Below are 10,397 nucleotides of genomic sequence, written 5' to 3' on the forward strand. Positions count from 1 at the left end.
GAACCTCGCAATTTGCAAAGATTCAGTGCGTTACAATACCGGTACACGATAAAGTGTACCGGTACAAATCTCGCGAAAATGCAAACCCGAGCCTCGGGTTGGCAGTTCACCACATTTGTACTAGTACAACCATCAAGATGTACCGGTACACTTTCTGTGCCGGTGCAACTATCAAGGCTGTACCGGTACATAGCCCTGCAGAGGCAACCCGAGAGCAGCCTAAGTCCACCTCTTTGGTGGCCTTAGCGCTACTTAACATACCATAAATCTTAGGATACGAGCTATAGGTCGGAACACTGTCAACAACCCTTCAGAATATCTGGAAAAACTTAGAACACAGATCAAACACTCGAATCTCGCCATTTGCAAAGGTCCAGTGTGTTACAAAGAGGGAGAGAAATGAGAGAGATATGTGTTCTCAGCTGGGAACAAGAGAAAAGAGAGGGTGGGGTACTTTATAGGTTGCTACAATAGCAATTAGACCCTCCCTTTCTTTCTATTTGCAGCAGACCAAAGTCTGCTGCGAGTGGCACTGCGTACGGGTACGCAGGATTTTGTCACCGGTTCAATGGTTACGCAACAGCCAAACTCAAGAGCTACCTTCTTGGGTAGCTGACCTGGTACCGGTACGCACCAGGGGTGTCACCGGTTTAACAGCCTTAAACACTCAAACCCGAGAGCTGCTGTTCTCGGATGCCTGCCTGGTTCCAGTACCGCTCCAATGCATTACCGGTTAATAATGCTCCAGACTTAAGTTTTGTATTGTTTCGACTCCAAATCGTGCCGAGCAATGCTAAAACCTTTCTAACTCTTTTGGAACTCAACTTTAACCCTTCCAACATTGTTGGAATGTTAAATGGACTTTGTCCAACTATTTCTCTCGGACACTTTGGTCAATTTGACTAAAGTTCGTATAGTCTACCGAAGTTTCAGTATATTACATACTCCCACTTACACTCCCATTATTTTGGGCTATAACTTCATATGGCCTTAGTGCCTCATTCTCGCCTAACAATGGGACATTTCCATTAGGTTCTTGCAACTCGTATAGTGCAAGGTCCTTTTTAATCTCACCAATGTCTGAAAAATCATGCTCAAGAAAATCCACATCGTGGGACTCTATCTCAGTCATTCCTCCATCCGGATGCTTGCCATACATCACATAGCCTTTCGAGCAATCAGAATATCTAATAAAAATTTGCTTATTTGCTCTGGAGCCTAAATTCCTATGTTTATGAAAAGTATTATGCACATATGCTACAGATCCTTATAGACGTAAGCCTTCCAAATTTGGCTTTATATTATACCATAGCTCATAGGGAGTTGAAAGAACTGACTTAGCGGGCACTGGGTTAAGTATATAGGCAGCAGTCAACAGCTCATCACCCCAAAAACTAATTGGGAGGTTGGTTTGCACTATCATTGACCTAACCATTTCCAAAAATGTCCTATTCCTCCTCTGTGCAACATTATTTTGTTGCGGAGTGTTGGGAATAGTTAACTATCTACGTATCCCTTTTTCCTCGCACAGTTTCTTGAACTGGTCCGATAAACACTCTCGTCCTCTATCAGTACGTAGAGCCTTTAGAGTTCTTTCTGTTTGATTCTCAACCTCCACCAAGAAGCGTTTAAAATAATCTGAAACTTCTGAATAGTGAGACAACATATATACCGAACTATAACGGGAGTAGTCATTGATGAAAGTGAGGAGAAATAGGACACACCATGGCGTGCTCTCACATTCATAGGTCCGCATATGTTAGAATGAACTAGCTCCAATGGATGAGTTGCCTTAAGTGCCTTACAAAAAAGTTTTCTATAGGCCTTTCGTGCTAAACATGGTTCGTAAGGAGATAGACTAAGCTTAGCGAGTGACCCCAACAGGCCTTCTCTAGCTAGTCTGGCCATTCTTTCTTGTCCAATGTGACCCAATCTCGCATGCCATTTGATAGAATCAGACATATTATCAAAAGAAACTAATAAAGTAGGATTATTATTGTTATTAATAGAATTCAAGTTCAAATCTAAGACAAAGAAATCATTCTTTAAACAACCATTACCACAAAAGTTCTTGCCCAAATAAATAGCTAACTGGGTATCCGTAAATTGAAATAAAAAAAACCTAATCTAAGTAACCTAAAACTGACAATAGATTACATCGGATGTTCGGTGCGTTCAGTACATCATGTAATATCAAATAATGAGCATTGTGCAATCTTCTTCTTCTTCTTTTTTTGAGAGATAGGTAGCATGCTACCCGCTTCGTTTATTTCATTTAGAAATAAACTTAGCTAGAAATATGAATCAACTAGAATTCTAACTTCAGACCTCGAGTACCAACTATCAAGCCCTTTGCCACTTGCGCTAGAGACAGTCGATACAATTGCGCAATCTAAGTTGGTATACGGCAATACCAAGGACTTCTTCCTCAGTGTCGTTTCCCATCATGACATAATGGCTGCCAGCAGACACCCGACGATAATCCACATATCCTGCTCAATCTCTGGTTACATGCTTTGTTGCTCCTATGTCTACAATCCAATCAGAGAGAGCGTGAGCAACAAAAACATGTGAACATACATAAATAAAAGAGTCAGGATTGGGATTTACCTTTTTCGACTCAATACAATCACGAGCGAAGTGTCCCATGTTTCCACAGTTATAGCATTTCACTTTATTTAAGTTTTTCTTTCCACGCCTGCTTTTGTGGCGCTTATCAATTCCACCCTTACTTTGCACATGGTTCCCAGTCTTTTCATATTTATTTACTCCATTTCAGTGCTTGTGCTTAGGCCACTTGCCTCTACGTTGTCCACCGTGGGCAAGGAGTACATTAGTACAGTTCGCCTCTCTGCGCTCCGCTTCCAACTCAAGATGCCGAGCTATATCATTGAAGGTTTTAATACCCTCACTGTGAGTTAGCACAACCTTGGCTTGATCCCAAGATGAATCTGGTAAGAACCTTATAATTGATTGAACCTGCTATTCATCAGTGAGCTCGCAACCGGCTGCTTTAAGTTCTCTTATCATAGCAAACATCACCCTTAAATGCTCTGCCATAGAATGCTTTAGATCTAGTATATATTGATTGAATTTGAGATTTAAGGCACGGAGCCTTGCAGTCGATGTGCTACCATATTTCACTTTGAGTTGCTCCCACATATTTGTAGCAGTCTTATAATTCTCAAATTTCTTAGTCAAGTCATTGTGCATACAACTCAGTATCATATAGCGTGCACTTCGATCTTTGTCAAGCTACTCATTATAGGCGTGCAAATCACGACGATGCTGAGTCGTCGTGCCTTCTTCAGGCTAAACCTTACTGTTGGTTAAATAGTTAAGTACTCCTTTCTCATTAAGGAGATATTCAATTTTTCTATACTACATATCATAATTCATTACATCAAGTCTATCTTGATTTAGCTAATCCGCGATGGAAAAAATTTTGGAAGCCATATATCACTATAATAATGCATATAATTTTAAATTTGGCACAAATATCCACAATATTATTCTCAATCTAGTTTGATAATAAAATTTTTCAATGCATCTTCAAATCAAAAATTTCGCCTTTAAAAAAAACTAAAAATCATCTCATCCAACGCAGATTAAAATAATATATCAAATTGATCAAGAATAAATCCATGTCACAAATTAATTAAAAACACATTGCAATTTTGACTAGCTATAACATATATAAGATGGCAAGAAATAATATATAATTAAGTGGCATACATAATATTTTATGAGTAAGAGTTGGTATGGATGGTTAGAGGAAGCAAGCTATAAAAACAATGTTTCATGTTTCATGAAGGTTGTGGGTTTAAGTCCTGCTTCCAACAAATTATTTGATTCCTTATTTTTTTATTAATTGGATTAAGGGACTGCAAGTGGGCCAGACCGTGGGTTGGGCCCAAGCGGAGGGCAGCAATCGGGTCACATGTGGGCCAGGCTGTTGTGCTCGGCCCATGGCATGCCTTAGTTGGACCTACACTCGGTTGGGCTCCATAGGCCCAACATGCAGGTAGCCCAATAACTGGGCGGGCCACCCAAGGCCTGCTATGCATATAGCCCTCGTAGTACTTGCATGCCAACAGGCTCTTGCGTAACACGCGGGCCCGACCTCCTATAAGTCTAGCATGCGGGTAGGGATGTAAAACGGGCCGGACGGCACGTGGGCTGCCCGGCCCGGCATGGCCTCTGTCCGGGCTATAGCACGGCACGGGCACTGTAGCACCCGTGCCGGGCCGGCCCGGCTCGAGCCTCTGGGTCTTGCTGGGCCGCTCCTATGTGGCACGACGGCACAGCCCGGCTCGGCCCGAAACGGGACTGGGCCGTGCTAGGCCGAGGAGAGGCGGGCGGCCCGGCACGGCGTGCCAGCTGGGCCAGTCAGCCCGGAACCCCCAAGGCCCAAGGGCCTTGCCCACCTACTCCTCCCAAGGTCAGACCTTGGAAGGAGCAAGCGCCCATGGCGCCTCCCACGGCACCCACGCCTGCGGCCCCGGCGCCAGCAGCGAGACCCCCATGCCACCTCCCATGGCTCCTGCGCCGCCCCTGTGGCCCCCGCTCCACCCCCCGTGGCCCTCGCTTCGGCACCCAAATCCAACGGCTCTACCCCATCCGGCCCCTCTCCACCTTCCCGACCACCTCCCCCCGACGCCGCCTTCTCCGAGACCCTTTCCTCGCCGGAAACCCCCACATCCCCCGGAAACGCCAGCGGCCACGTTGAAAATTTTTTTTCCAAAAAAATAATACAAATTTATTTTATGTTTTAAAAAATTAACAATTTATTATATTATAATTATTACATTTATAATTTTTTAGTGATTTAATCAAATTTAAACTAATTTTTTAAAAAAATTTTAAAAATAAATATTTTAAAAAGCCAACCAGAAGCACGGCCTGGCCCGTGTCTTCCAGGTCGAAGGGCCGTGCCGGGCCGGAAGCTAGGCAGCTTGGGCCAGGCCCGCACAGCCCGAAATTGAATCCTGGCCGGGCTGGGCCAGCCACTAGCCGGTTTCGGCCCGAAAAATGTGGGCCGTGCCGGCTCGACACGGCCCACATTACACCCCTACATGCGGGTTAGCATCGGGTAGCTTCATATGCAAGTGCAAACTCATACGCAATCCTTCGTGCTTCAACCGAGCATGCTATTCACTCGCAACCCAATGTGAATTTTTTTTATTTTAATTTATTTATACAAATTGGTTGCAAATTTATTGTAAAAAAAAAAGGGCTAAATTACAGAAAACCCCCCTGTAATAACCCGCTTTTTCACTTTTCCCCCCTGACATTTAAAAACCTACATTTTGCCCCCTCCTAATTACGAAATTGTGCACAGGCCCCCCTGCCGTCACGGTTCCGTGAGTGTTCTGTTTGCTTTTTCGAAATTTATTAGTGGAGATACCCAAACTACCCTTTAAAATGGCGGGAGACTATAAAAAACCCATTCTTTTCCCTCCAGAGCCTTCTCTCTACTTCTTCTCCACTCTTTCACCCTTTCAACCACTTAAGCCATCTAACCCATCTTCTCTCCTCCTCCCAGCAGCATCACGGTGCACCCTTTCAACCAATCTTCCCCTTGTAGCCTCCAAAATTATCAAAAAGGTATGATTTTTCTTCCTTAACCATACATGTTTGTATATATATATATATATAGTTTTCTCTAAATGAACCAATTTTTATTTTCTTAATACACTGTGAGAATAGAAATTTTAATCTCTTGTTATACTTATTAACTCACATTCTCATTTTATATTTGTTTTCGTCGCCTTTTGCTACAGCAAAATGTCAGCATCTTCATCTTCATCTAGTGGTTGTACTGCTGGCCAACTCAATGTGGACAATCCTATTTGTTTCTGTGGGCTAAAGGCTCCTCAGAGAACATCACTAACGTTCGATAATCCAGGAAGACGATTTTATGGCTGCATAAATTACAAAAGAAATGGTTGTGGTTTTTTTCGTTGGCGTGATCCAGAGATATGTGAACGAGGAAAGGAATACATCATCGAACTCCTCGAACAAATTGGCCGTTTGAAGAAGAAAGTAATAGCATTGGAAAATGAAGTATCAACAACTGCTGAAGATAACTATATTCTTAGTAAGAAGTTGACAGATGTTGAAAATTCGAGGAAGGCACTTCGAGAGGAAATGGATAGGCTAATTGCCAAAATGGCATTGATCCAGATGAAGCTAAAGGAGAAGGACAATAAGTGGATTGACAAATACTATATGCTTATTATCTGTATAGTGCTAACTATTTTATTATGGTATCTACTAATCTGAATGTACTCATATTATTCATATTTGGTATTTTGGACTCTTGTTATGTATGCCATCTTATTTTGTTTCCAAGTGAGTGGCCTATTATGTAATATGATGATATGAAATATATCATGCAAACTATTTAAGTTTAAGTTATGTGTATTTTACATGGATCTATATAGTATTGGTATGAGCTTTGTAGTTACCTACATGTGAGATGTGCTTAACAACAACTATACATTACCTAGTTCACTGCATACATGAACAAGAGAACCAACAATAAAAGTAGCATTCTCAATAAGTTAAATGAGAACCAGATGAACCAAGATTACTGCATACATGAACCAACAAGGGTGGAGCAAGGGATGAACCAACAAGTTCTCTACATACATGAACAAAAGAACAAAAGGATCAATAAGAAGTTCACTGCAGATTCCATACATGAACAAGAGAACAAGAGAACAAGTTCACTGCATACATGAACAAGAGAACAAGAGAACAAGAGAAAAAGAGAACCAACAAAAACACTGCAGATTCCATACACAAGCTAGAGAACCAACAAGTTCTCTGCATACATGAACAAAAGAACAAGAACAACATGAACAAGAGATATATATGAAAAAGTTCACTGTGTATCTTACAAGATATAGTTATGGTTAGATCCAAATACAGAATAAGTATCTTACAACTTGCTGAACAAATGAAACCAAAATACAAAATGAGTATATAAAAAAAACATCAGTTGTGAGTTGTCCCTGGCAGATATATAGTTATGGTTAGATCCAAATACAAAAGGATCTAACTTAAGTTATAGATAGTAATATAAGATATCCTACAACTTGCTGACCTAAGTTGGTTTACTGGTAGATTCTTGAGTTGTTGCTGGCCTAAGTTGCTNCCAAGCTATTTAGGTGACACTATAGAATACTCAAGCTTTAAGCCATTAGATATATCTCCAATAGGCATAGTGTAGTATATCATTGATTCTTTTGGTAATCCAAGGCCCTGAAGCATCCCATAATTCAATAATCGACATCAAGTCCGGATCAACATTATCGGCATATGATATTTTCCCTCCATAGTATTCTGATATAGGATCTCCTTTAAAAAATCCACCATAGTGAATTTCAAGAGTCCTCAGCTCCATCTATATGTACAATAATTAGAATAAAAAGAAGAATAATAATTAAAGCAAGCTATGGAAAAGCAGTGGAACCCCAAACAATACACCTCAAATAAAACAAAAATATAAATGCATCACATACAAAAACATAAAGCAAAGTGGGACCAAAAGCTCAGATAATATCAAACCAACCTTCAACACTAAAGCTTAATTATACCTCAGCATAGGAACATCAGGGACCATATGTACTAAAATAAGGAATAAAATAATGCAAAACTACAAAACCCAAAGGAATTTCTTCAACCACAGAAACATTAGGGACCACATGTACTAAATTAACATTTCAACACTAAAGCTTATAATTATACCTCAGCATAGTAAGAGGGTCCTCGTTCAAGCACGATCACTGTCCCTATGTCGATTCGCTCGCCTTTCTCCTTGGTTCGAAAGCTAGCGCTTGCCTTTCGCCTACGCCTAGGGTTCGAATCGCCTCGTCCTCCTCGCAGGATCGAGCCCTAGATTTTTTTCTCCAACGACGAAACGAATGACATTCCACTTTCTCTCTCTCCCCTCTCTCTCCCCGTCAAGTAAAAGGTAAGGGCATTATCGTCATTTCACACTTTCCGTTAACGCCGTAGCCCCCTGTGCACAATTTCGTAATTAGGAGGGGGCAAAATGTAGGTTTTTAAATGTCAGGGGGGGAAAGTGAAAAAGCGGGTTATTACAGGGGGGTTTTCTGTAATTTAGCCAAAAAAAAAAGAACAATTAAAGATCTACCCATATTAAAAACGGATTATCGAGCGAAAACAAGCACTTTAATGCTCTTTGATACTACTGTTGGAAAGAATTAATATCCAAAATAAAACGCAAAAATCACATATATTTTTACATACCTCTTTATAGCGGAATTTACGTTGCAATTAACAGGATCCGATCTCGTCTTGTTTTACGAACTTCTTGATCCACCAACAATCTGTCTCAATTTCTTACACGTTGATCTTTCTCATTGCAAACCGGCTATCCGAGTTGATCGCAGCACACTGCCCAAATCCCTAGGGTTTCTGATGGTGCCCTTAAGCGAATCCAAGAGAGAGAGAATATTGTGGAGAGATTATATTAATTTTTCTTTATGTTTTTCGTGTGTTGTATGTGGCCAATACCTCATATATTAATAGGCCATAAGGAAGACGTTAATTTTAATCCTGTTCTAACTAAATATCACATAAATAGAGATTTAAACATATTAGAATCTATCTTTTAAATTTATTCATGATCCCAAACTAGAAATATTTTAGATAAGTTTCAATATTTATTCCTTATCCCATATGGATTATGAATATTTTAGATAAGTCCTAATGTAGACGAATTCTAACATGACAAAATCTAACAACTTTATTAAGAAGCACCAGTTAAAAATATTGTAGAAAAAATATAAACTGAATTTTTATGATAAGCTCACTAAAAACTTCTATCAAATTATTTTTAATTGTTTATATGTTATTTTTTATACATTTTGTTATTTTTAAGTCATAATGAGCTGAATATACACTTCACTTCTAACCAATATTTTTTAATAATTTTTATATAAAATTATAGGTTTATTGCTTACTGTGGGTAGGGATTGGAAGAATATGATAGTTGAGTGGTGCTTTTGAAAAAAAAAAAAATAGTACAGTATATAAAGTGAAAAGAAAATTTGTAATAGCATGTTTGCTTGCCTGAAAGTGGCTGAAATGAAAAAAAAAAATTACTTTTATAAAATCAAATTTTATAAAAGTAACTTTTAAGTTTAGAGTAATGTTTCTATACTTTTTTTTTTTCTGTTACCGTTCATTCACTCCCATTCAACGGTTTAGATTTAATTTTCTTAAAATTGTGACCTGCAATAGCAGGTCACTTTGGGAGAGGCACCGGTTACCAGATACCTCAAAAAGGATATTTTTGTCTTTTAATACATGAGCAATTTAGTCATTTTATCTCAACTATATGATCAAAATTTTTATTCTTTCTTTATTTTTTTTTTCCTCTCTATCTTTCCTCTCATATTTTGGCATTTCATATAAGAAAAGTTTCAAATTATTTGACAATAAGAATGTGAAATTATTTTGTGGACCAATTATGGATTTTGTCTATATCCATCTTGAATCCGACCCGAATCATATATAAAGTTTCATATTATATTCAAATTTATATTTTAAAAATTTAAATTAAATATAAAATATTTTGAAATATGGTAAAGAGAAATAACTGTTCCGAGTTCCGGTCTTCGGGTCTGGGTTCTGTTTTCGGTTTCAAAAAATTGGTCAGTTTCAAGTTTAGATATGGATTTTTGAAATCCGTCAAGTTCAGAAATAAGTTTTGTGATTATTAGTCGGGTTCGAATTCAAATTCCTAACCCTTTTTTCTAAACAATAATCCTAATCTTTTTAATTTTTATATTTAAAATTATGTTTAAATTATTATTAGCTTTAACCGTTATCATTCTGTTTAAACCATTTATTATTTTTAACGGTTCCACTTTGTTCTTAATCTTATTCAGTTTAATAGGTTGAAATTAGATCTTTGATAGAATAGTTTAAAACCTGATCAATCAAATCAATCAGTTCAATCTGGTTTTTAAATCATTGATACTAATTTAATTAAAATGAATAATAAATGTTAAGAAGCTAATTGTAAACCAAAAGGTAACAAACTAAAAGTTTAAAAATCAACTAAAAATTAAAAAATTTTAAAGATAAGAGTCAAAATCAATTTAATAAATCAAATTAATTGGAATGATCAAATTAATAAAATATACAAATAGCCTAGATTTGTTCAATATAAATTTATTTAATTTATCTACATTTCTAATTTTATTTACTCTAGTATAACTCTAGAGATTTATTATAAGTTTATAATTTAAATTATACAGTCTAAATCTATTTATTGGTAAATTTAAATTGTAGTATATGCTATTCATTTATTGGGGTTTCTATTTACCTTTTAGGTTCAAACTTCAAATTTTATTTGT

At 38.0% G+C, this 10,397-nt stretch overlaps 1 long non-coding RNA gene across 1 annotated transcript; it reads right to left on the minus strand.

The window, feature by feature from the left end:
• Positions 6,877-7,161, minus strand: LOC109726080. The gene is made up of 2 exons (XR_002220414.1): positions 7,112-7,161; positions 6,877-7,019 (listed from the first exon to the last, which is right to left on the minus strand). It is a non-coding gene; the product is annotated as an uncharacterized LOC109726080 (long non-coding RNA).

Source organism: Ananas comosus, linkage group 20, assembly GCF_001540865.1.
Source record: "Ananas comosus cultivar F153 linkage group 20, ASM154086v1, whole genome shotgun sequence".
Classification (NCBI taxonomy): Eukaryota; Viridiplantae; Streptophyta; class Magnoliopsida; order Poales; family Bromeliaceae; genus Ananas; species Ananas comosus.